This window comes from Crinia signifera, chromosome 9, assembly GCF_055691185.1.
Source record: "Crinia signifera chromosome 9, ASM5569118v1, whole genome shotgun sequence".
Taxonomy (NCBI): domain Eukaryota; kingdom Metazoa; phylum Chordata; class Amphibia; order Anura; family Myobatrachidae; genus Crinia; species Crinia signifera.
In genome coordinates, this window is record NC_139225.1 from 141,168,909 (window position 1) to 141,194,226 (window position 25,318).

Below are 25,318 nucleotides of genomic sequence, written 5' to 3' on the forward strand. Positions count from 1 at the left end.
GTCTTTTTGCGACCCAGGTTTGGACCCTACTGTCCCTTGGGAACGCCTCTCCACTGTTTGTTCCCCATCTAGGCCACCTCCCTTTACAACATTATTCACCCCTCTAGTAAACGGAACAGTCTTACCAGATGATCCGGCCGCTTTGCTGTTCTTGAGGGTGGAATGTCCAGGAGGCACTTCTTGGAGTAGATTTTCAGTAGCTCTGTACCTCTCAACCAAGTTGACAAGCCCCTCGGCATCATTAGGGTCGCCCTGACCGACCCAGCGCTGAACCTTTGGAGGTAAGGAACAACGATACTTGTCCAGCACGACTCTCTCCACGATCTGCGCTGGTGTAGACTCCTCTGGCTGTAGCCATTTCCTTACCAGATGGACCAGGTCATACATTTGGGACCGCGCAGGTAACTGTTCAGAAAAAGTCCAGTTATGCACCTTCCGGGCACGCACACTCATGTTTACGCCTAAGCGAGCAAGGATCTCTCCCTTGAGTTTCGCGTAGTCGTTAGCATCCTGCTCACTCAGATCAAAATACGCCTTTTGTGGTTCTCCAGTTAGAAAAGGTGCTACCACACCTGCCCATTGATCCACGGGTAACTGTTCACGCTCTGCTACACGTTCAAACACCGCAAGAAAGGCCTCTACATCATCCGTGAGAGTCATCTTTTGCAGAGATTTCTGTACTGCAGCCCGTGTGGTTGGAAGCAAGGGTTGGGGTGTTTGCACACTCTGCGCCACACTCTTAGCCACATTCTGTATTTGCTCTTGTAATTGCAGATTAATTTGCTGCTGTTCCTTTAAGGCTAGTCTGTTGGATTCAAGCAGCAAAACATTGGTTTCAGCCTGGGCACGCATGGCCTCCTCATGCACCTTTTGCTGACATGCGTTTGCCTGCACCAAGTGTTTTAAAAGGTCCTCCATTTTAACAGTCTCCTGTTGCAGTGTTACAGCAGCCTTTAGCCAGGACATGCAAGTATCAGTGCACTCCAGACACTCACTTGTGGCTGGTTGCCTTTAGCAACAACTTCCAGCTTGCTGTAGCAAAAGTCCTATAGTTCGATGTATGTCTCTTTAAGTGAGATGCTTGCTCGCATTCTCCACCATATGTGGGGTTTTAGCATCAAACGGGTAGGCACAGGTGAGGATTTGGCACAGACTTAGACAGTGACATCACGGCTTGGGTCCAAAACAGGGCTTGCCTGAGTTTTATTGCAGCACTCAGAGCAAGAAACTAAAAAAACAGCCTTTACACTTCAGGCAAAACAGAAAATAAATCCTGCTCGTCTGAGCTCTAACTAAACAGAATAAACGTCCCTCTCTATACCAGGGCCACACTATGTGACACTGGACACACACAGCAGATATAGATCAAGTAGTGCAGTACTTACAGCCTTGTCTCTCTCTAGCAGCAGCTTACTGCCTCCAACACCCAGGGAGAGAGAGAGAGAGACCTATGGAGAGGGCTGACTCCTTTTTAAAGAATCAGGTGTTCTCCTGATTACCAGCCCAGGACAGAACACCCTTTGTAAGCCGGAGCTTACCACACAGATTGAAACAGCCTGCAGTCTATATGCCATAAGACAGGATTCTAGGGGAAAAGTACCTGCCGTCTATGACTTTCCCTGCCACTGTCTTACAATATATATATATATATAAGCAAGACAAAGGTTTTTTGACAGCTGCGCTCAAACCGTGTTGGAGTGACAATTTGGCAGTCCAGCAAAAAAGAGTCCTCCTCAATTAAAAGTTTCAAACTCGAGACACACCACTTCTGGGTCTCCTTGCTTAGGTCCCTTTAAACATAGACCGTCGCTCCCCAAAGTAAAGACCCGTGTCCAGCGGGTATTAGAAATCTGTAGAAAAGGAAGGACAATGGGGGCGCCTCATAGCGTAGTATTTTTAATGTAAAAAGTTTATAGACAATACAGCAGATTTAAAAACAGACAGAGGATGGTACCCGTACCATTTAATTCCTCCGCTGTGGGCTCGAATACCACAAGGTTTTTAATATCTACCCGTCCACGGATAACAGCACGCCTCCTCCTGCGGGATTGCAGCACACCACTCAGCACTTGCAGCCTTCCACAGACTACAAGCGTGCCGGTACCTTCTCCTCGCTGGGTCAGGGAACGCCGATCACCGGGACACAGAGCACGGATGACGTCACACAGGCACGCCCCAAACGCGTTTCGTCATAAATGACGAAACGCGTTTGGGGCGTGCCTGTGTGACGTCATCCGTGCTCTGTGTCCCGGTGATCGGCGTTCCCTGTGTCCCGGCGATCGGCGTTCCCTGACCCAGCGAGGAGAAGGTACCGGCACGCTTGTAGTCTGTGGAAGGCTGCAAGTGCTGAGTGGTGTGCTGCAATCCCGCAGGAGGAGGCGTGCTGTTATCCGTGGACGGGTAGATATTAAAAACCTTGTGGTATTCGAGCCCACAGCGGAGGAATTAAATGGTACGGGTACCATCCTCTGTCTGTTTTTAAATCTGCTGTATTGTCTATAAACTTTTTACATTAAAAATACTACGCTATGAGGCGCCCCCATTGTCCTTCCTTTTCTACAGATATATATATATATATATATATATATATATATATATAGGTTTTTGATGCCCGGCACTCCACTGTCGAATGTGCTTGTTCTATACCCGGTGCCTTCCAATCGTGCTTTGTCAGCTTTGGATATACAGAAGGGTATATAGTAGGCGGCACTCTCGGATTTGGTGATCAAACAAAATATCCTTTATTGGTCCGACATGTTTCGGGCGTCTGCCCGTCCTCAGGGATCAATATCAATTCACACTGTGATACATTTTATACACACACATCAAAGAACCCGCCCCCAACAACTTTACATTACCTGGCATCCGTCTCACCTGTGATTTCCCGCGCAGGCTCCGTCTCCCGGCGTCCTTCCCCACGTCGCCTTGGCCATGACGTCATCGGGGTGTCCGCCTCTCAGCGTCCACTACCTTTCCCGTCATGCGGCGTTGTTCCCCGCTGGTTAGGACTTCCGGGATCCAAGCCTCGCTCTGGTCCTCACTGTGTGCGGTTGCCTAGGCAACTGTGCTATCTAAAAATCACAAAAATCCATATTAGAAAATTCATATTAAAAAGTGCAACTTTAAGAGGCCTTTTACTTGGGCATATTAAGAGGCTACTAGGAGCCATAAAAACGTGAACATACATAGAAAAATATAAAAATACGATACATTGCAATCATATTACAATACATTGTATGTGATTAGACGCTGGATAAGCTATAATGCATGTAGTATTTTTCACAGTTCGTTATTATTAAATCTTATACTATTATTTTTAAATTATTATACTGTTATTAATATCATGCATTAATTTACATCCATCATTTTTTATTCCTGTCAGTTACAGCTTCCTATGGGTATTTTTATGGCTCATGCTATTTTATCATACATGTTAACCTGGAAAAAAATTTTAGATGAAATTTTGCATCCCATGTTGTTCATTAAGGCCTCTCGGAGCCAAAGTGTCCAGAGTATATATCCATCTGGCTTCTGCTTGCAACAGTAATCTACCCCTATTACCCCCTCTGATGTTTTGGGGTATGTGATCGATGATTTTAGATCTCATGCTGGCAATGCTATGTTTTTTCTGTATGCAATGCCTCGCCACTGGTTGATCGCTGGTTCCTGTATTTAATGCATGCCTAATGGAGGAGCGATGATTGGCCATGCGTTCTTTAAATTGACATTCTGTCTTGCCCACGTAGTACAATCCACATGGACAAGACAGAATGTATACCACATATTTTGTTGAACATGTTACAGAATGCTTTATAGGGATTTTTCGCCCCGTATGTGGATGGCTTACAAAGTCACCCGTCATCATGGAGCTGCAGGTGGTACAGCCCATGCATTTATGACAGCCTTTGGGGCGTGACATAAAATGCACTGGAGCCACTGTTTTGGTTAATTTAGTGATATCAGTTTTAACCAACATGTCCGCCAAATTATGCCCCCTCCTATAGGCTGGCATAATTTTTTTGTTCTTCAAACTTTTCAAATCAGCGTCTGTTGACACAATAGGCCACAGTGATTTAACTAGTTTAGTAGTGCTTTCACTGTTGGCTGCATATTGTGTCACCCATGGTATTTTATCTTCTAATGAGCTGTTTTTAGATTTTGGTGTTAACAGATCTGCTCTAGATTGATTAATTACCTTCTTTTTTATGGCAAGTAACTCTTCTCTACTGTATCCCCTTTCTTCAAATTTCAATTGCATCAGGTCCAGGTCCTTCCTTGCCTGTTCCTCATTACTGGTGATCCTTCTCACTCTAAGCATTTGAGAATATGGGAGACCATGTCGCAAGGCCCTGGGATGACAACTTTCTTGTCTCAACAGGGTATTGCGATCTGTCTCTTTTACAAAAATAGATGTTACAATTTGGTTATTCTCAATCTTGATTTTTACATCCAGAAAATTTGCTTCTTTACTGCTCATATTGTATGTTAATTTGGCAGGACTAGGACTTGCATTATGTGTTTCTAGTATAGTTTTAAGCTCTTGTTCACTACCTGTCCAAAAGATGAGCAAATCATCTATGTAGCGAAGGTATAATAATACCTTCGCCACATGTGGTGCTTGAAAAATCAGATTTTGATCCATTGTATTCATATACGCATTGGCGTAGGATGGGGCCACATTGGACCCCATCGCTACACCAAGGCGCTGACGGTACATTTTACCATTAAAATAAAAATAGTTTCTGTGTAATACAAGTGACATGAGTTCGAGGAAAAAAGAGCATTCTGGTCCCTTATATGCTACATTATCTCTGATGAGGAATTCCACCGCATGCATCCCCTCCTCATGTGGAATGCATGTGTACAATCCCACAACATCTGCACTACACATTATTACATTATTGGGTACATTTCCCATATCTTTTAACTTAGTCAACAGCATGTTGGTATCCTTCAAATATGACTGTATTGACTGTATACATGGATTCAGATATGCATCTAAATACGTTGATACCACCTGGAACAGAGACCCCCTGGCAGAGATGATAGGTCTGCCAGGGGGTTTCTCCAGGCGTTTGTGTACCTTAGGCAATGTGTAGTACAATGGTATGACAGGAAAGTCTGTAGTCAGAGCTTTGCCGAGCTCTTCAGATATTACACCATTATTAACAGCTCTCATAATTACCATATCCAGCTCTTTCTTATAGGCGGTAGTTGGGTCTGTTAGCAAATGTTCATAAATTTCCATATCATTGAGCTGCCTGTAGCATTCAGCTGTGTAGTCCGAAAGGTCCTGTACCACAACTGATCCCCCCTTATCCGCTCTGCGGATTATTACATCTGTTCTTTTCTGTAGATTTTGTAGAGCGGTACGTTCTTCTTTAGATAAGTTGTTAAGCCTCCTGATGTTCTTGGCATCTTCTTCTTCCACAGATTCCAGCATCCGGGAAAAGGTCTTTATTGAGGGGTTCACATTTGGTGGATCAAACTTTGACCTTGGTTGTAATCTCATTACTTGGGTAGGTATGTCCTTTTTATTTGTTTCCTGTACAGGTTTACCGTGGAAATGTTCCTTCAAGCGAAGGGATCTGCCAAATTTGTAACTATCCACTTTCCATTTAAACTTATCCATATTGTGACTTGGAATAAACGATAATCCTTTTGAGAGGATGGAGGTCTCATATTCTTCAAGCGGGATTTTGGACAAGTTGAACACCAGATTATGTATTATTTGCGGCCCCTTTTCTGGCTTCCTTTGCCTTTCGGTTTGTCCGCCTCGCCGCGTCCGCCTCCTCTGCCTCTTATTGGTTTTAGACCCGTCCGGGTCGTCACACCTAAAGGGAGGGCCTTTTTAGATGTTGTCGCCTGTTGGCCATCTGTGTCACTTGCCGAGGTACTTGTGGCATCATGGTCGACATGTCTATACCTCTGTCGCCTCTGTTTATTGTATGGAAATGAGGTTCCCTGGGGTCCAGTAGTACTAAGCCACTGGTACACCCGGTTTTGCTCATAGTCTAATGACACCTTTTTGCGTTTCTCCCTTTTAAATCTGGAAAGTTCTTTTTGGTATTGATCAATCTGTTTTTTCAATTTCTGGTTCCAATCCACGCTTTCTTCACCTGTGAGGGTGGCTGCATGTGTTTGCTCAAATACTTGAATTTTGCTCCTTACTGATATCAACTCTTTTGTGGACTCATCCACTACAAGCAGCAGTAAGTCCATGGAGCATTTATTGAGTATGCTTACCCACTTCTTGCAGAATGCAATATTTTGTCTGCCAATAGTGGGCACGTTCCTCACCCTGAAGCCTCTTGGAATTTGCTTGTCTTTATAATAGTCGGCCAGGGTCGACGTGTGCAACATGTAGTCGACTTCCCTCTTCTTAAGGGCATACCAGTCCTTGTAAATATCGTCAGCTTCTATGCCTGACGCTTGTACTTGTGCTTGTGCTACTGCAGCTTGTAAAATGGTATCTGCATCGCTGTCCGAGTAGCTAAAATGATCCCCTGTGTCGACTTGTGAAAAGTTGACACCCGGGATTTGGGCTTCCATTTCTGCAACGCTGTGCAATTATGTTGCTCCCTTAGCTGTAAACTGGCAGGCTGATGGGGTTGCTTAGCCAGTGAGACGCAGTGTTCTCCCCTTGAGTGTGAATAATAAATTCTTTGGGGTGCCCTGGCAGGTAAGATGGCTTGTGGGGGTTACCCCGTCCTCCGTACCTTTTATGTAGGTTTTTGATGCCCGGCACTCCACTGTCGAATGTGCTTGTTCTATACCCGGTGCCTTCCAATCGTGCTTTGTCAGCTTTGGATATACAGAAGGGTATATAGTAGGATTTAAAAGGGAGAAACGCAAAAAGGTGTCATTAGACTATGAGCAAAACCGGGTGTACCAGTGGCTTAGTACTACTGGACCCCAGGGAACCTCATTTCCATACAATAAACAGAGGCGACAGAGGTATAGACATGTCGACCATGATGCCACAAGTACCTCGGCAAGTGACACAGATGGCCAACAGGCGACAACATCTAAAAAGGCCCTCCCTTTAGGTGTGACGACCCGGACGGGTCTAAAACCAATAAGAGGCAGAGGAGGCGGACGCGGCGAGGCGGACAAACCGAAAGGCAAAGGAAGCCAGAAAAGGGGCCGCAAATAATACATAATCTGGTGTTCAACTTGTCCAAAATCCCGCTTGAAGAATATGAGACCTCCATCCTCTCAAAAGGATTATCGTTTATTCCAAGTCACAATATGGATAAGTTTAAATGGAAAGTGGATAGTTACAAATTTGGCAGATCCCTTCGCTTGAAGGAACATTTCCACGGTAAACCTGTACAGGAAACAAATAAAAAGGACATACCTACCCAAGTAATGAGATTACAACCAAGGTCAAAGTTTGATCTACCAAATGTGAACCCCTCAATAAAGACCTTTTCCCGGATGCTGGAATCTGTGGAAGAAGAAGATGCCAAGAACATCAGGAGGCTTAACAACTTATCTAAAGAAGAACGTACCGCTCTACAAAATCTACAGAAAAGAACAGATGTAATAATCCGCAGAGCGGATAAGGGGGGATCAGTTGTGGTACAGGACCTTTCGGACTACACAGCTGAATGCTACAGGCAGCTCAATGATATGGAAATTTATGAACATTTGCTAACAGACCCAACTACCGCCTATAAGAAAGAGCTGGATATGGTAATTATGAGAGCTGTTAATAATGGTGTAATATCTGAAGAGCTCGGCAAAGCTCTGACTACAGACTTTCCTGTCATACCATTGTACTACACATTGCCTAAGGTACACAAACGCCTGGAGAAACCCCCTGGCAGACCTATCATCTCTGCCAGGGGGTCTCTGTTCCAGGTGGTATCAACGTATTTAGATGCATATCTGAATCCATGTATACAGTCAATACAGTCATATTTGAAGGATACCAACATGCTGTTGACTAAGTTAAAAGATATGGGAAATGTACCCAATGATGTAATAATGTGTAGTGCAGATGTTGTGGGATTGTACACATGCGTTCCACATGAGGAGGGGATGCATGCGGTGGAATCCCTCATCAGAGATAATGTAGCATATAAGGGACCAGAATGCTCTTTTTTTCTTGAACTCATGTCACTTGTATTACACAGAAACTATTTTTATTTTAATGGTAAAATGTACCGTCAGTGCCTTGGTGTAGCGATGGGGTCCAATGTGGCCCCATCCTACGCCAATGCGTATATGAATACAATGGATCAAAATCTGATTTTTCAAGCACCACATGTGGCGAAGGTATTATTATACCTTCGCTACATAGATGATTTGCTCATCTTTTGGACAGGTAGTGAACAAGAGCTTAAAACTATACTAGAAACACATAATGCAAGTCCTAGTCCTGCCAAATTAACATACAATATGAGCAGTAAAGAAGCAAATTTTCTGGATGTAAAAATCAAGATTGAGAATAACCAAATTGTAACATCTATTTTTGTAAAAGAGACAGATCGCAATACCCTGTTGAGACAAGAAAGTTGTCATCCCAGGGCCTTGCGACATGGTCTCCCATATTCTCAAATGCTTAGAGTGAGAAGGATCACCAGTAATGAGGAACAGGCAAGGAAAGACCTGGACCTCATGCAATTGAAATTTGAAGAAAGGGGATACAGTAGAGAAGAGTTACTTGCCATAAAAAAGAAGGTAATTAATCAATCTAGAGCAGATCTGTTAACACCAAAATCTAAAAACAGCTCATTAGAAGATAAAATACCATGGGTGACACAATATGCAGCCAACAGTGAAAGCACTACTAAACTAGTTAAATCACTGTGGCCTATTGTGTCAACAGACGCTGATTTGAAAAGTTTGAAGAACAAAAAAATTATGCCAGCCTATAGGAGGGGGCGTAATTTGGCAGACATGTTGGTTAAAACTGATATCACTAAATTAACCAAAACAGTGGCTCCAGTGCATTTTATGTCACGCCCCAAAGGCTGTCATAAATGCATGGGCTGTACCACCTGCAGCTCCATGATGACGGGTGACTTTGTAAGCCATCCACATACGGGGCGAAAAATCCCTATAAAGCATTCTGTAACATGTTCAACAAAATATGTGGTATACATTCTGTCTTGTCCATGTGGATTGTACTACGTGGGCAAGACAGAATGTCAATTTAAAGAACGCATGGCCAATCATCGCTCCTCCATTAGGCATGCATTAAATACAGGAACCAGCGATCAACCAGTGGCGAGGCATTGCATACAGAAAAAACATAGCATTGCCAGCATGAGATCTAAAATCATCGATCACATACCCCAAAACATCAGAGGGGGTAATAGGGGTAGATTACTGTTGCAAGCAGAAGCCAGATGGATATATACTCTGGACACTTTGGCTCCGAGAGGCCTTAATGAACAACATGGGATGCAAAATTTCATCTAAAAATTTTTTCCAGGTTAACATGTATGATAAAATAGCATGAGCCATAAAAATACCCATAGGAAGCTGTAACTGACAGGAATAAAAAATGATGGATGTAAATTAATGCATGATATTAATAACAGTATAATAATTTAAAAATAATAGTATAAGATTTAATAATAACGAACTGTGAAATATACTACATGCATTATAGCTTATCCAGCGTCTAATCACATACAATGTATTGTAATATGATTGCAATGTATCGTATTTTTATATTTTTCTATGTATGTTCACGTTTTTATGGCTCCTAGTAGCCTCTTAATATGGCCAAGTAAAAGGCCTCTTAAAGTTGCACTTTTTAATATGAATTTTCTAATATGGATTTTTGTGATTTTTAGATAGCACAGTTGCCTAGGCAACCGCACACAGTGAGCACCAGAGCGAGGCTTGGATCCCGGAAGTCCTAACCAGCGGGGAACAACGCCGCATGACGGGAAAGGTAGTGGACGCTGAGAGGCGGACACCCCGATGACGTCATGGCCAAGGCGACGTGGGGAAGGACGCCGGGAGACGGAGCCCGCGCGGGAAATCACAGGTGAGACGGATGCCAGGTAATGTAAAGGTGTTGGGGGCGGGTTCTTTGATGTGTGTGTATAAAATGTATCACAGTGTGAATTGATATTGATCCCTGAGGACGGGCAGACGCCCGAAACATGTCGGACCAATAAAGGATATTTTGTTTGATCACGAAATCCGAGAGTGCCGCCTACTCTATACCCTTCTATATATATATATACAGTATATATATATATATATATATATATATATATATATATATATATATGCACTCACCAAAAGGCATCAGAGCAAGTTGAATGAAAGATTTAATTTATCATCATGCAAGTCATTGATGAATTAAATCTTTCATTCAACTTGCTCTGATGCCTTTTGGCGAGTGCCTGCTTCAAACAAGAATGCTATATTTGGGATACCGATTCCTCTAAAGTGGAGCACCTCCTTGTTGTCCTGTGATTGACCAGTGTGCGGTTCTACCTACCATTATATATATATATGTATGTTACTAATCATATTTTCCAATCTCTCTTTTTCTCTCTTTTTACGTCTCTCTCATTAAGTAATTTTTATATGATATATAATTTTATTTGTTAAATATGCTGGATTTTAGGATTAGTGTTATTTGGAATGTTTATATAAATTATGTGAATAAAAGTGTTATATGTAGAATGTATCTTTTATTATTATGTGTTTTTTATGCACTTGTATATTGTGATTGTTGTAAAGTGTGGTTTGTGCTTTGTAAACAGCTGATATTAATGAAGTAAATGCCTGCATACTGAGAAGTACTAGCATTCTGCCTGAGTAGATAATTATGTACATCTGTGAGTGCTGAGCTAGAGCTGCTATATAAGATCAGTCAGTACCAGAATGGACACACCCCCCTGACGAAGTCCATAGACGAAACGCGTTGGGCGTGGCTTACGGAGAGGACAGAGTGACGTCCAACTGTGAGGGAGAACAAGCGGCGGCTGTTTGCAGAAGACGGTGATCGGGCGCTGGACGTTTGTTTGACCGTGTAGCTGTGATACCGCATGCTGTGATCTTCCCTATGCTGGCAAGCTGTTAATTTTAAACCTTCATGTATGTGAGCCTATACATCCAGTAAAGGAACTGTTATACTTTTGCTCATTGTGCGCTTTTCTCATTCTTTTTGATATATATATATATATATATATATATATATATATATATATATATATATATATATATATATATATAGGTATATGAAATGGGCACTCACCAAGGTCTTAAATTCAGCAAATCAGTTTTATTGATGAAAAGATAATACATCCGACGTGACGTGACGTTTCGATCTGGTATAGATCGTCATCAGGAAGATAAACAACAAAGGTAACTGGTATCATGTCCAACAACAGGCAACCTGGTATCCATCCATGAAGGAGATACAACTGTATAGCCTCACCGGGCCAGTTTAAATACCCTTAGACCGGAAGTGATCTCATCACTTCCTGGTGCAACATCATCAGTGGTACAATAACGTATATAAACGTATAAACAAGGAACAGGATGGTCTGCTCTACTAGTTCTATATTATATAGGCGGCAGTTTGAACCAACATAAAGACGAAAAGAAAAATAACAGCATTCGCGCTGTTTGGCGCTTATGTGACCAGTCCCGCCAGACCGGAAGTAGAACTTGCGTTCCACCGGTCTAGGCAGCGGAAGACTTCCGCGTTTCAGGACTGCCTGAGAACAAGTCACGCCAGACCGGAAGTGGAACTTGCGTTCCACCGGTCAAGGCGAGGGGAGACTTCCGCGTTCCATCACTGTCTGGACACGCAGTGAACAGCGGTGAATACACCGGATGCTCCACTTGCGTTCCAGCAAGCCTGTCAGTAGCGGCGTCATGCGTCTCACCAGCTACTGTATATTAAGATTACACAACTATGGCACTATACCGTGGGGGAAACAATCGGCTGAGTATAGGGGATAGAACAAATGGAAACGATAGGGACACTATGCTCAGAAAAAGAGAAGCTAAGTGGATTTTCGAGCTGGGCACCCTTGCCCCCAAAGGCCTAAATGAGGCGAACCCATTGTCCATCTTCTTGAGATAAGAACTCCCGATACCCTTCTCCTGTTTTTTCTTTTTTATGGTTATTTTTCTAGTTGCCTTGGTTCGGATTTTTTTGCTTTTTGAAGTTGGATTTGGTGTCTCCAGGTCATTCCTTTTATTTATTTTATTTATTTATTATTATTTTTTCATATTTATTTTTTCATCTTTATATTCATTTTGTGTATGTGTATATATATATGCAGTTTTGTGTGTAATTGCGGTACGTTTCCCACGTAGTCCTGATAATAATACTACGTCTATGTGGTATCCAATACCGTGGTGCCAATTGCTTATGGCCCCATTGGGGTACCTTGATTAAAATTATAAAAATTCTAAATATTATAAAATCATAAAAATGTACACTGTATATATATATTCTTTTGACATTTATATGTCTTTCTTCAATCTAGATATTGTGTGCAATATATTTTCTTGTATATATTTCTTCTTATATATTGGTGTTTTGCTTTATATGTCAGTAAGTGGTGATATACTTGGGCACGTTTATATATTTTTGCTATAATGTGCCAGTTTTAGTGAGGCCATCCGGGCTGGTTTATAATACCCATACATCATCCTATATGCTCTATGTTTCCATTTGTTCTATCCCCTATACTCAGCCGATTGTTTCCCCCACGGTATAGTGCCATAGTTGTGTAATCTTAATATACAGTAGCTGGTGAGACGCATGACGCCGCTACTGACAGGCTTGCTGGAACGCAAGTGGTGCATCCGGTGTATTCACCGCTGTTCACTGCGTGTCCAGACAGTGATGGAACGCGGAAGTCTCCCCTCGCCTTGACCGGTGGAACGCAAGTTCCACTTCCGGTCTGGCGTGACTTGTTCTCAGGCAGTCCTGAAACGCGGAAGTCTTCCGCTGCCTAGACCGGTGGAACGCAAGTTCTACTTCCGGTCTGGCGGGACTGGTTACATTAGCGCCAAACAGCGCGAATGCTGTTATTTTTCTTTTCGTTTTTATGTTGGTTTAAACTGCCGCCTATATAATATAGAACTAATAAGAGCAGACCATCCTGTTCCTTGTTTATACGTTTATATACGTTATTGTACCAATAATGATGTTGCACCAGGAAGTGATGAGATCACTTCCGGTCTAAGGGTATTTAAACTGGCCCGGTGAGGCTATACAGTTGTATCTCCTTCATGGATGGATACCAGGTTGCCTGTTGTTGGACATGATACCAGTTACCTTTGTTGTTTATCTTCCTGATGACGATCTATACCAGATCGAAACGTCACGTCGGATGTATTATCTTTTCATCAATAAAACTGATTTGCTGAATTTAAGACCCATTTCATATACCTCTATATTCCTTTGATGTTCATTCATCTGTTGGAGCACCCCCTATGACAACAATTGACCCTGAGTGCGGACCCTTTCCAAATATATATATATATATATATATATATATATATATATATATATATATATATATATATATATATATATATATAGAAGCACTCACCCTCCTTGCAGAAGGTTTTGGGAAGAACCGGCACACACTTGTAGAAGTCCAATGTAGATTTATTTAAGGCATGAGATGGTATACAGACACCGCCCAACAGCCGTTTCAACTGATATTAACAGTCTTTCTCAGGGCCCCTGAGGAAGACTGAATATCAGTTGAAACGACTGTTGGGCCGTGTCTGTATACCATCTCATGCCTTAAATAAATCTACATTGGACTTCTACAAGTGTGTGCCGCTTCTTCACAAAACCTTCTGCAAGGAGGGTGAGTGCTTCTGTATCTTTACATTACAGGACTGTGCACCACAAAATGTGAGTTCTTTTATTTTCAAAATTGAGTGCTGTCTTACATGACATATATGTATATATATATATATATATATATATATATATATATATATATATATATATATATATATATATATATATATATATATATATATATATATAGGAGAAGAAAAAAGACTGGCACTCGTAGGTCTTTTTAAAGTCTGTATTCTGTGGTTTGTTCCACTGTTTATTGAATACAGACTTTAAAAAGACCTACGAGTGCCAGTCTTTTTTCTTCTCCTACACTGTCTACTGAGACAGGCACCGGGGCAATTAACCCCTAAGAGGGAGTGCCGGACCGTATTGCGACTATATATATATATATATATATATATATATATATATATATATATATATATATATATATATGTGTGTGTATGAAACGACTACTATTTAATTTACAATAATTGTTTGTCATTAATATCATTATACTCTGTTGTTAGGAGCATTAGTAATGCCACTTTCCCATTGCAGGTCTAAAACTGTAAATTGCTGATTTTTCAGCGCAATTTACCGTTTAAGGCTGCAGTGGGAAAGCGCCAGAGTTCAAATACCGGTTAAAGTTAACCGGTATTTAAACCCGTTTCAAAAGTAGAGTCCTACACGGTAAAATACCGTTTTTGAGGCAGTGGGAATGCCTCTTAAATGGTATTTAACATCCCACACTACTTCCCCCTCCCCTGGTACCTGTCCTGGAGGAGGGGGAAGTAGTGTGGGAGGAGGAAGCAGAGGAAGGTCCATTAGGAGATTGTCATTTCATCGGCGGGGGTCCCTGCCGCAAATGGGAAATAGCGGAGCCGCTCATTAAATATGTGCATATCTTATAAGCCACTAATTAAATATGCGCGTATTAAATGAGCGGCTCCGCTATTTCCCATTCATGGCAGGGACCTTCCTCCTCCTGAGCATGGACCTGCTGTCTGCATCAGTGGGGGACCTGCCGACTTGCTGCCTACTGCACTGCCTTGGAGCAAGGTACCAGGGCAGGGGGGGAGGGGGGAGCAAGGTACCAGGGCAGGGGGGGAGGAGGGTACGGGGAAGCAAGGTACCAGGGCAGGGGGAGGGGGGTACGGGGGAGCAAGGTACCATGGCAGGGGGGAGGGGGGTACGGGGGAGCAAGGTACCAGGGCAGGGGGGGGTACCAGGGAGGGGGGGAGCGAGGGTACCAGCTGGCAGGTAAGGGGGGAGGGGGGGCAGGACAGGTACAAGGGGACACAAGGGGATTAAAAACGTTTTACCTGCAATGGGAATGGTACTTAAACGGTATTTAAAACGGTAATCTGCTGCAGTGGGAATGCTAATACCGTTTTAAATACCAATTAAAAATACCAGTACTTAAAACAGGTCTGCAGTGGGAAAGCAGCATAATTCTACTAGGAATAATCTAACCCATTGACGTTAAATATTTGAGTAAAATACACATAATACCATTATTATTATTATTATTATTATTATTATTATTATTATTGTTGTTGAAATTCGAAAACAATTCCATTTCATTAATGTAAGGACAGATCTCATCGAGCGATTCCCTGAAGAACCTCTTCACAATCTCTCCTTTTGTTTTCTGATGATCAACCTTAATTAGAGGAAATTAAACAATGATGAAAGAAAACCGATTTTTAGTAAGTAAGTAAAATAAAATAAAACAATAAAATAGAATAATATATATATATATATTTTTACAACAGATTAAATAAAGGTCGTTTCTTCCCCCCCGTTACAGATAAAAGTCTGTTTGGACTAAATTTCATCTGGCCTGAAATGGCCAAATTCGTGGCGGGCGCTGATGTCAGGTGACGAATGTGAAACTCGCCATATTTGTGCATGCGCAAACCCTAAATATCGGGGATGGGTACAAAATTGGCCCGTTACTTAATTTCTATAGTTCCTAAAGGAAAAGGGAGTAATTGTTCTCCTCATTCAAACCAAAAGACGAAATTTTTTCATAAGAAAAATTGATCTGGATTCCATCTGGGGAAGTAAATGATCATAATACCCACACAACGGCGGCTCTTACCTTTGTGGTGGAGGGGGCTGCCACGATGTGGGTTTCTCCCTTCCTCCACTGCCGTCTCTGCTGCTGCCGCTGTTGTGCTTCTCGCTGCTGCTGCCACAAATGGATCCCGGTCGCCAGTCTCATGCTCTGGCCCCAGCCTCTATAGGCTGCTTTTGCAGTCTGCCCGGCGCATGCGCAGTATAGTCCGCAGTACTGCGCATGCGCAGAACCCGTATTTGGGGCCGCCCCGCAGCTGTGCATAGGGAGCCATCTCCCAATGGGACTGACTGGCAGGTCGGACTTCCAATAGGAAGTCATTAAGTCATTGCCAGTCACAGTGAGGCCAGAGCAGTCTCATAGACTGCATCTGGCTTCACTTAGGCAGAGAACAGTGGCAGATTTTACCTGGGGGGGGGGGGAGCTGCAGCCCTACAGCTCATAGGTAAAAACCGCCACGGGCAGCGGCGTAACTATAGCACTACAGCCCCCGCCACCGCGGGGGGGGGGGGGGGGCGCTGTGCATGTGGGGGCGCCGGGGGCTGCGGTGCTATAGTTAAACCCCCCCCTCAATCCCCCGCAGACTTACCTATCGCGCTGGTCCCGGCGGCTCCGTTCTTCTGCTGAGGACCACCACAAAATGGCCGCCCCCATATAGCAGACAGTTCTCTGAAACTGTCTGCCGTATGGAGGCGGCCATTTTCTGGTGGTCCTCAGCAGAAGAATGGAGCCGCCGGGACCAGCGCGATAGGTAAGGCTGTGGGGGATTGAGGGGGGGTTTGCATGGGCGGCAGGGTAGGGGTGCTTGGCGGGGCGGCGACGGGGGCCCCCCCCCCTAACGGCGGGGGGGGGGGGGCGCCCAAAACGTAGCTACGCCACTGGCCACGGGTCCCCACCTCAAATGAAACTTTCCATTTTCTCCATACCTTGGGCTCTATCGAGCCTTGAGTTGCGGATACTGGCCAACTGTTCAACAATCCTTTTCTTCAGTCTAGTGGTCTTGCCTATGTAGTTCTTGCCACAGGGGCACTCCAAATTGTTAACTACATTGTAGTATTGCAATCTATGTAACTATTTATTGATCTTGTGACACCATACATATGTCTCCATGGCAACCATGTATTGATAGCTTTGTATCACTTGCATGATTTAGAGCCCCATGTTCGGTAAAAAAAAAAATTTTTATGGTATTTAGATGACTTCTTATTGATGAGGCCTACACATGGGGCAATTTCTAGATCACTTAGAAAATGCCTCTACATCTCTCCATCTGGCGATTAATATCCAGCATGCTGGATAACAATCTCTTCATCGGCCGGTGTTTCACTGAAGAACACTGGCCCTGACGCATCGCTGTGGCTGAGTGATCATGTTGAAGCATTCTGAGTAATCTAGCATTGCTCAGAACGCTTCAGCATCTCCCCATGTGTAGGCCCCATAAGAGGTCCTTAAGGATTTTATATCTCCGCCAGCTGACAGCAGCTCTTGGGTCCAGAATCTCTGGTAGGTCTTCATCAGTGTGTAGCACATTCCAGAGCTTGTTCAATATACTCTGGATCTCGGTCCATTATTTGCAAAAGGTACCTACAAAGCGTATTGGCGACTTCTTAGTTGGTTTATTTTTAGCGATCAATAATTTCTTTATCTCACATTTCAGAGTCTCCCTATATGCTGCAGGGAAGAGAAGACGTATATGACGTCTAATCAATTTAATAAATATCATCTACTGTATATACAGATGAAGCAGCTCTCATTAAAACTGCTCCTGGTGATAGATTCGCCAATCGGCGCCGTTTGCCATCCGACAGAAGGGGGCGTGCACGCATGAGACGCTTGCATCCCCCGTTCTGTCGGAGCCCGTCTGAGCCCTCCACCGGCTCCCCGCTGCTCCTCCATTACCGCATGCAGCCCCCGCACCCCCCACTAATCCGGCCCGTCTTTCTGAAGCAGAGACGGGCAGGGAATCTGCTCCCCGCCTCCGTGCTGACTGTGGTGCTCCCACGTCCCCATAAGATGGGGCTCCTGTCCACCAGCCTGCGTCAGCTCAGAGGATCTGGTTATTGCACAGGCTGGCTGACAGGCGCTCCATCTGTATGTCTAGTGTCTGTGTGTCACCAAAACACTGCTATCTGTTGGCAGCAAGTTACACTACATCTCTTTCTCTCTCTTACAGAGGCCATCACAAGGTAGCGGCACTCACCAGGCTGTTTGAAATATAACAGTGAGAATGTACTCCTGCCGTTGCATTTATATTGGGAGTAGTCTGCACTCACATCTTCCACAAGAAAAATATGGAGTGTAAATCCATAGTTATGTATTGATAGAAGAAAGGGCACTCACCAGAGCTAGTAGTCAAACGTAGATTTAATAATTAAAATCTCCAATACATGTCCAACTTCAACTTTTCGGCCCACAGAAGACCTTTTTTTAAGATAGGAGTTCATGAAGCCCAAGAGAACTTTAAGGAAACAGCCTCAGTGAACAAGAGCTCTCAACATTTTTGGGGGTGTTTTGGGCACAATCATGATGTCCACCATCAGTACAATGTGTACCCTTGCGTGCTCGTTTTGCTCACCACAGGTTATTATTCCAAATACTGTAGATGTCCACAAGGATAGAGAATCAATCAGCTGTTGAGAAAAAAAAAACATTTACAAATCTCATTTTCTCAATCTTTCATACAAATCAATAGAAGTATATGTATTCCTTGTAGTGTCAGTATTACTATTTATATTATTATTATCCGCTGCTTACACATCTAAAGTAGGTATTACAGTATGTCATTCTTGAAGCTCCATTCCCATATGTAAGATATAGTAATTAGGTGATAATTTTGTGTATTTTAAATCCATGACACACTTAATAGGATTATCCTACATAATTCTGTCACACATAATAGTGCTAATCATACACTTCTGCCCATATTGAATTATCTTGTGATGCTAAGGAGAAATCGGCCATTTTCTTGGGGATTCCTGCACGTGCAGTAGAGATAGAACAAGGTGCGGGGGCCATGTTCCTGGAGAACTGTGCATGTGCAGTAGACTTATTGCACCGCCGGAGTAGAGCCTGTACCTCCTCTCTTAAACCACCTTTGGAGCAGTATACTCAATAACTAACCAACAACGGGAGATGAATTTGCAGCATATGTTTGCCTTCTATTTTGAGCATCATACTCCATTATTTTGTTATTGCATCATGCCTCCCAACAATTTGTCTTTCATGGTAGAGATTTCTGTATGGTGCAGCCTGACCCAGAAAAGGGTGTGGCCTCATTAAAAGGGAAGTGGTTTATGGGAATGAATTCACGCCTCCAGCTTTCATCACAATGGGGAACAGCCCTCTGTGAACTACTGTGCCCTGTGAGCTGGGGGCCATGCCCCTAGTCCCTTTGTCTGCCATGAATATATGAAGTGCGCATACACACAGCGTCTATGCCCTGCCACTCTGCTAAGCTGCCCCTCCCCCCCAAAGCCGTTCATCCTAAACCTGCAGCCTAATACCATTGGACAATCTGTGCAACAATAGGATTGCTCAGAGTCTGATGGTGGCCGCTAGATGGTGCGCCACAGTGCACACCTCAACGAATTACAGGCCAAATTCACTAATGATCGAAAGGAGCCAAATTTGTCTCTGATCCGAGGGGATTTGGGCGCGGGAGGGGCAGGTGTTCAGTGGGGATACATTTCGGTGCTCGGTAAACAGTGATATTCGCTGCTTACCAAGCCAACATGAAATCCCCCCTACAGCTCTAACCAAGGGAAGTGTCAATAGACATCCCATCAACTGCAGCAATAGTATAATTTCATGTTAGAATTCACCTCTGAATCATGGCCATTAGGACTTGTGGTGCCAAAGCAAATACGCAATAAGGGAATTATTTATCAAATAAAGCCGTATCACAGGAATACATGTCATATGTTTGTCACATATTTGGCAAAAACAGACATATGTGTTCCGCAGCAAGGCACCCACCTTAAGGGGGGGGGGGGGGAATAGGCAAATGCAGGGGGGGGGGGGTCTGGTTGCCCAAAAACCCCCCTCCTCTTGGCAAGTTGTTGAAATTAGGACAATAGCAATGGAATATAATACGATTACTAGAGCTGGCGCCACATCATGCAATGTATGGGACAGAGCGGAGCTGCTGCACATGCCCAGCGGTAGCAGCTTATTCTAACAAGATTGCTGCATGTGTTTGGATCTGAGAGATCAGTCAGTGCATTTGACAAGAGAGTAGCTACCAGGAAGAAGAGACAGGAGCCTTACCATGAGGTGGGAGAATGTGTGATTTGAAAATACTGTACTGATTGTGTATTTATTCATTATGGTATGTGGTATGTTTAACTTTTTCCTGACCACTTATGTATATTTAAAAGTTTGATACAGCTACACTATAGTGTAGACATATATAGTGTTAAATATTAATACCAGTGGCGTAACTAGGCGGGGCGGGGGGTTGGTGCGGTTGGGCGGGTGGGTGGGCGCCCTCCCTTTAACGGCGGGGGGGGGGGGGGGAGGGCGCCCACCCACCCGCCCAACCGCACCAACCCCCCGCCCCGCCGCCCATGCAAACCCCCCCATCCCCCGCAGTCTTACCTACGTTCAGTACGCGCTGGTCCCGGCTCCCTTCTTCTGCTATGAGGACCACCACAAAATGTCCGCCCCCATACAGCAGACAGTCTCAGAGAACTGTCTGCTAAATAAGGGCGGACATTTTGTGGTGGTCCTCATAGCATAAGAAGGGAGCAGGGACCAGCGCGTACTGAAGACAGGTAAAGACTGCGGGGGATTGCGGCGGGGTGTAACTATAGCACTGCAGCCCCCGGCGCCCGCGGTCGCCGCGGGCTGCAGTTAAGCCACTGATTAATACTGTATAATTTCATACAATTTCATACAGTATCATACAGTATCCAGTGTATAAAAAAACCAGTTTGTACATTAATGTCCAGTGATGTTATTAGGTACTTCTAAGACCCCTGATTTTGCTCCAGTGTTCCGATAAAAAAATGTGTGTACTGTATTTGGAAACTCCCCTCTAGAAATCCTACATTTGCTACTGGGGGGGACATTGTGCAATCACTAACCCCGAACCCCCTGCAAGCAGAGGAAAATGCTGCACTTGGAAGCAGCAGCCTACCAGAATCAACCACAGTCCAGCACACAGCTGGGAAAAAGAGTACAGCTTTGATTTGCTGACACATAAGGAGGGGAGGGGGGACACAGACCCAGGCCCTTCTCACAAGCTAGGGTAATTAGTACCCGCTCTCTCCACACTCTCATGCCACTCTCTGTATGGTTGAGTCACAGCCTAATAGATTTGGGGGTGAGCAAATCTGGGTAGCATTCCTGAAAAAAGGTGATACAGTGCTGCATCTTCAGACACAGAAGCACATCACACAAGCATGCAAGAGACATCCATTTACTCGGGACACCTCCTGCGACACTAGCATCAGGGGTTAAGTGTGGTTCCACACTATTCACCTCTACCACAGCCCTGCACAGTAATTCCAACAGAAATGTTTGCCCTATCACCTACATCAATAGGTGATGCAGGTGGCACATGTCAGTAAAAAACTGCAGCCACCCTCCTCTTCCTCAGGTCCTGATGGCTCCATGATTCTCCTCCACCCGTGTCCCGCCCCTCCTGGTACTCACATATACTGTATCTGCTGAACAGTGTTTTTCCCCTCCTCAGGTCCCTGGTTTCCAGCCGGTGAATGTGATGTCATGCTATCACCGCTGCTGAAGTGAAGAAGGGCCACAAAAAGGAGCAGGCTCTGTGCATGCTGAAGACAGACTGCAGGGACACACTGAGGTGGGGAAGCTGCTGGAGGGACACAGGGCATTGAGCTGCTGGCAGGACACAGGCAGGAAGCTGCTGACATTACAAAGGCAGATATGTGTATAAGGGGCACTACTGTGGGCATTATGTGAAGTGGAACTATTATTTTGGGCATTTTGTGTAAGGAGCACTACAATTTGGGGCATTATGTGTAAGGAGCACTACTGTTGTCGGTATTATGTATGTATTATGTAGGTATTATGTATGTAAAGGAAAATTGTGTATAAGGGGCACTACTGCAGGCATTGTGCATAAGGGACATTACTGTGTGGCATACCATGTATAAGGGATACTACTGTGTAGTGTAAAGTGAATAAGGTACTGAGTAATGTAACGTGAACAAGGGGAACTGCTGAGTGATGTGATGTAAATAAGGGGCACTACTGTGATTTGTAACATGAATAAGGGGCATTACTAGGTAATGTATAATAACTCAGGGGAAATACATGCGGAGTAATCTAAATAAGATTGTGCTACAGTGTGGTGTGGTGTAATATGAATTGGAGGTGGAAACATAGAAACATAGAATTTGACGGCAGATAAGAACCACTTGGCCCATCTAGTCTGCCTAATGTACTATTGTGTGTCCATGCCCCTTCCTTGTGAGACCACTGTCCCTTTATAAAGAATGAGAGTTGCCGCAAATACCACCATGATACTGGATAAACAGGCTCCTCAACATTGCGAAGACAACCGTCAGTGGGTGTCAGTTATAATCAGGATAATGGGGATATCACTCATGGTAAACTCCATAGTGGAAACAAAATAAAGTAATTTCTCCAGTGACCACACCCATCCACTCTGCGTAAAAGGGGTCTTCGTCCTCTTAGAAAAATCCCCTAATTATTTGGAGCCCCAGTACCACTGGCACGCTGCAAGTAGAACCCCAATAATTGGTAAATACCACCATTGGTTCTACACAACGATGTGCACGACAACACACAAAACCACCATAGAGGACGGGGTTGTACTAAACATACAGAGTAGGCATTTCACCGTTACAAAGTTGTTACTTGAAGCATTAGGAGTCTATATTTAGCCGCCACTCCCTAACTCTATACCTGCATATTTCACTTGCAAAAAAGAAATCCATTAGTTTTGACTAGCAGGTGTAATGTCACGGCTGTGTCACATGGTACCTGCATTCTGTGCCTCATACATATACTTCTACTGATAGATCATACTGTAGATCATATTCTCCTCTCCCCGGGACACATAAGACCAGTGCCTATTGGAATACTCACTGCACCATGAACTTATTAGGATTTAGCACCATGCGGATATTTGCAATACTGCTGCTGGCAACAGGTAAATATACTACAGATATGTAGTGAAGAATTGTACTACTTTATATATGTCATTTGGATAAATGGCTTTATGAGGATGGATAAATAAACAGACAGACAGACAGAGAGAGAGAGAGATAGATAGATAGATAGATAGATAGATAGATAGATAGATAGATAGATAGATAGATAGTGTCCATCTACAGTACAGTATATGAAGTTTCTTTACTTCTATGTTTTTCTTCATGTTCTTTTCTTCCACATGGAAAAATACATAGAGAGATCTATAATACCTCCCATCGGTCCCAACTCGAGGGACAGTCTTATTTTTTGGGTAACTGTCCCACATCCCACCCGGTGCCGGCAGTTTCCCGCGGTGGTGGGGGGCAGTTGGGAGCCCCCTCTGTCTGCTGCTGCTCTGCTCATCTTTACACAGCCTCTATTCAGTAAAGCAGAGGGGCTGGAAGCATGGCCAGCACAGTGTAAGCAGCTGGCCATGCCCCCAGCCCCTCTGCTTTACTGAATAGGGATGGAAAACGGGGCTTGGATTGTGGCCATGGCATCCCAGCAAGGCCCCCTCAACAGAAGTCATGCCCCATTCTCAGGTGTGCGTGTGACTCCGCTGTGAAAGTGTCCCGATCACATAGATTTAAATGTTGGGATAGATAGATAGATAGATAGATAGATAGATAGATAGATAGATAGATAGATAATTGGTTCACATGTTACTGAAATTGTGAGTGTCCATCTACTGGGACAAGGTGACCCCAGTCACAGTGTATTTCTAGAATATCCCTTTCACACCACACCTGGTACCTGGGTTATTGCCAGGTTTGGGACGTGCCGACCCAGGTCGAGGTGAGGCGTGAAAGCACCACACCTGTGTAAGCCAGATTGACCAACCCGACAATTTGACCTGGGTTTTAAGAAGGGTTAAACCGGGGTCACCCATTGTATAATAGGCGACCCAGGTTTAATGTGAAAGCGCCGGACCCATGTCCGACCCAAGATCTTGATGTGAAAGGGGTATTAGAGGAACATGCCGTGACACAGTCTGTAGCACTTACTAACTGTATGACATTGAGGATACAATGCTGTAACTAAGACCCTGATTTATATTCGTTCACCTTATGCTTAATTCCAAGAGTGGAATTCAATATGGCCTCTCCTAGTGTCCGAAGCGGCTTGTGCTCACCCTGCCTTATCTTTCTAGTCCAGTGTTTTTCAACCACTGTGGTGCCCTGGCACTCTAGTGTGCCTTGAGCTGTTCTCAAATGTGCCACCAGATCTAGAGATGTCCACACCAGTTTACAGCTACCAACAGTTCAAGTGTTATTCACTGGTCTCTTGTTTTCATATGAGGCCAATGTATTTTATTTTTGTTACCTGTAGGAACCAGTGTGATTGTTTTTACCTATGGGGGCCAAAAGTTTTTTTTTTTTTTCCTATGGTGTCCAATGTGTTTTTCCCTGTGGGGATCTTACGGTGTGCCTTGGCAATTTAAAAATTTTGTTTGGTGTGCGGCAATTTCAATTTTTTTTGAAAATCACTGGTATAGTCGGTCTGTCCGTCATGGTGGTTATCGTTCTCACAGTGCTTGTCTTCTATTCTGATGAGACTTGTATCTGTGTGGAGTTTGCATGTTTTCATGGGTTCTGCCAGGTCCCCGGGTTTGGGATACCTCCCAACTGTACTGATTACAGCAGGGCAGTGGACGGTATTTATCAGTGCTGGGAGGGAAAAATTATGAAAACAGGGGGTCACAACCCAAGACCACACCCCCTCTGCCACTGGCTCCACCACCTGTTGGGCCAACCACGTTGAGGTGTGTGGGTCCCACACTGGCAGATAATTGGATTGGGATGAAATGAACCCTAGTGAGCGTATGACAGGGGGGGGAGGAATTGTATGTGAACGTTTAATGCATTGTATGTGAACGTTTAATGCTAAATCTATCATATATCACTGGATCTATCGAGACATATCTGTAACTGCCTGACAGCTGTAATCTGTGTGTTCTCTGGCTGAGAAGTGGTGAAATCTACAGTACATGACTTTTATTTACATTTATAATAGATAGATAGATAGATAGATAGATAGATAGATAGATAGATAGATAGATCCATTGATCTGTAGGCTGTGTGCCTAATTAAACTTAAGCTGTGTACACAGGGGCAAAAATCGCTGGCAATATGGTCGCTGAGCGACCATATTGCCATCGATTTGAGTGTGCACCGGCGATAAATCACCGGGTACGCGCTCCCGTTTTTAGCCCCCTTATGATCGCTGGTCACAGGAGCTTGCTCCTG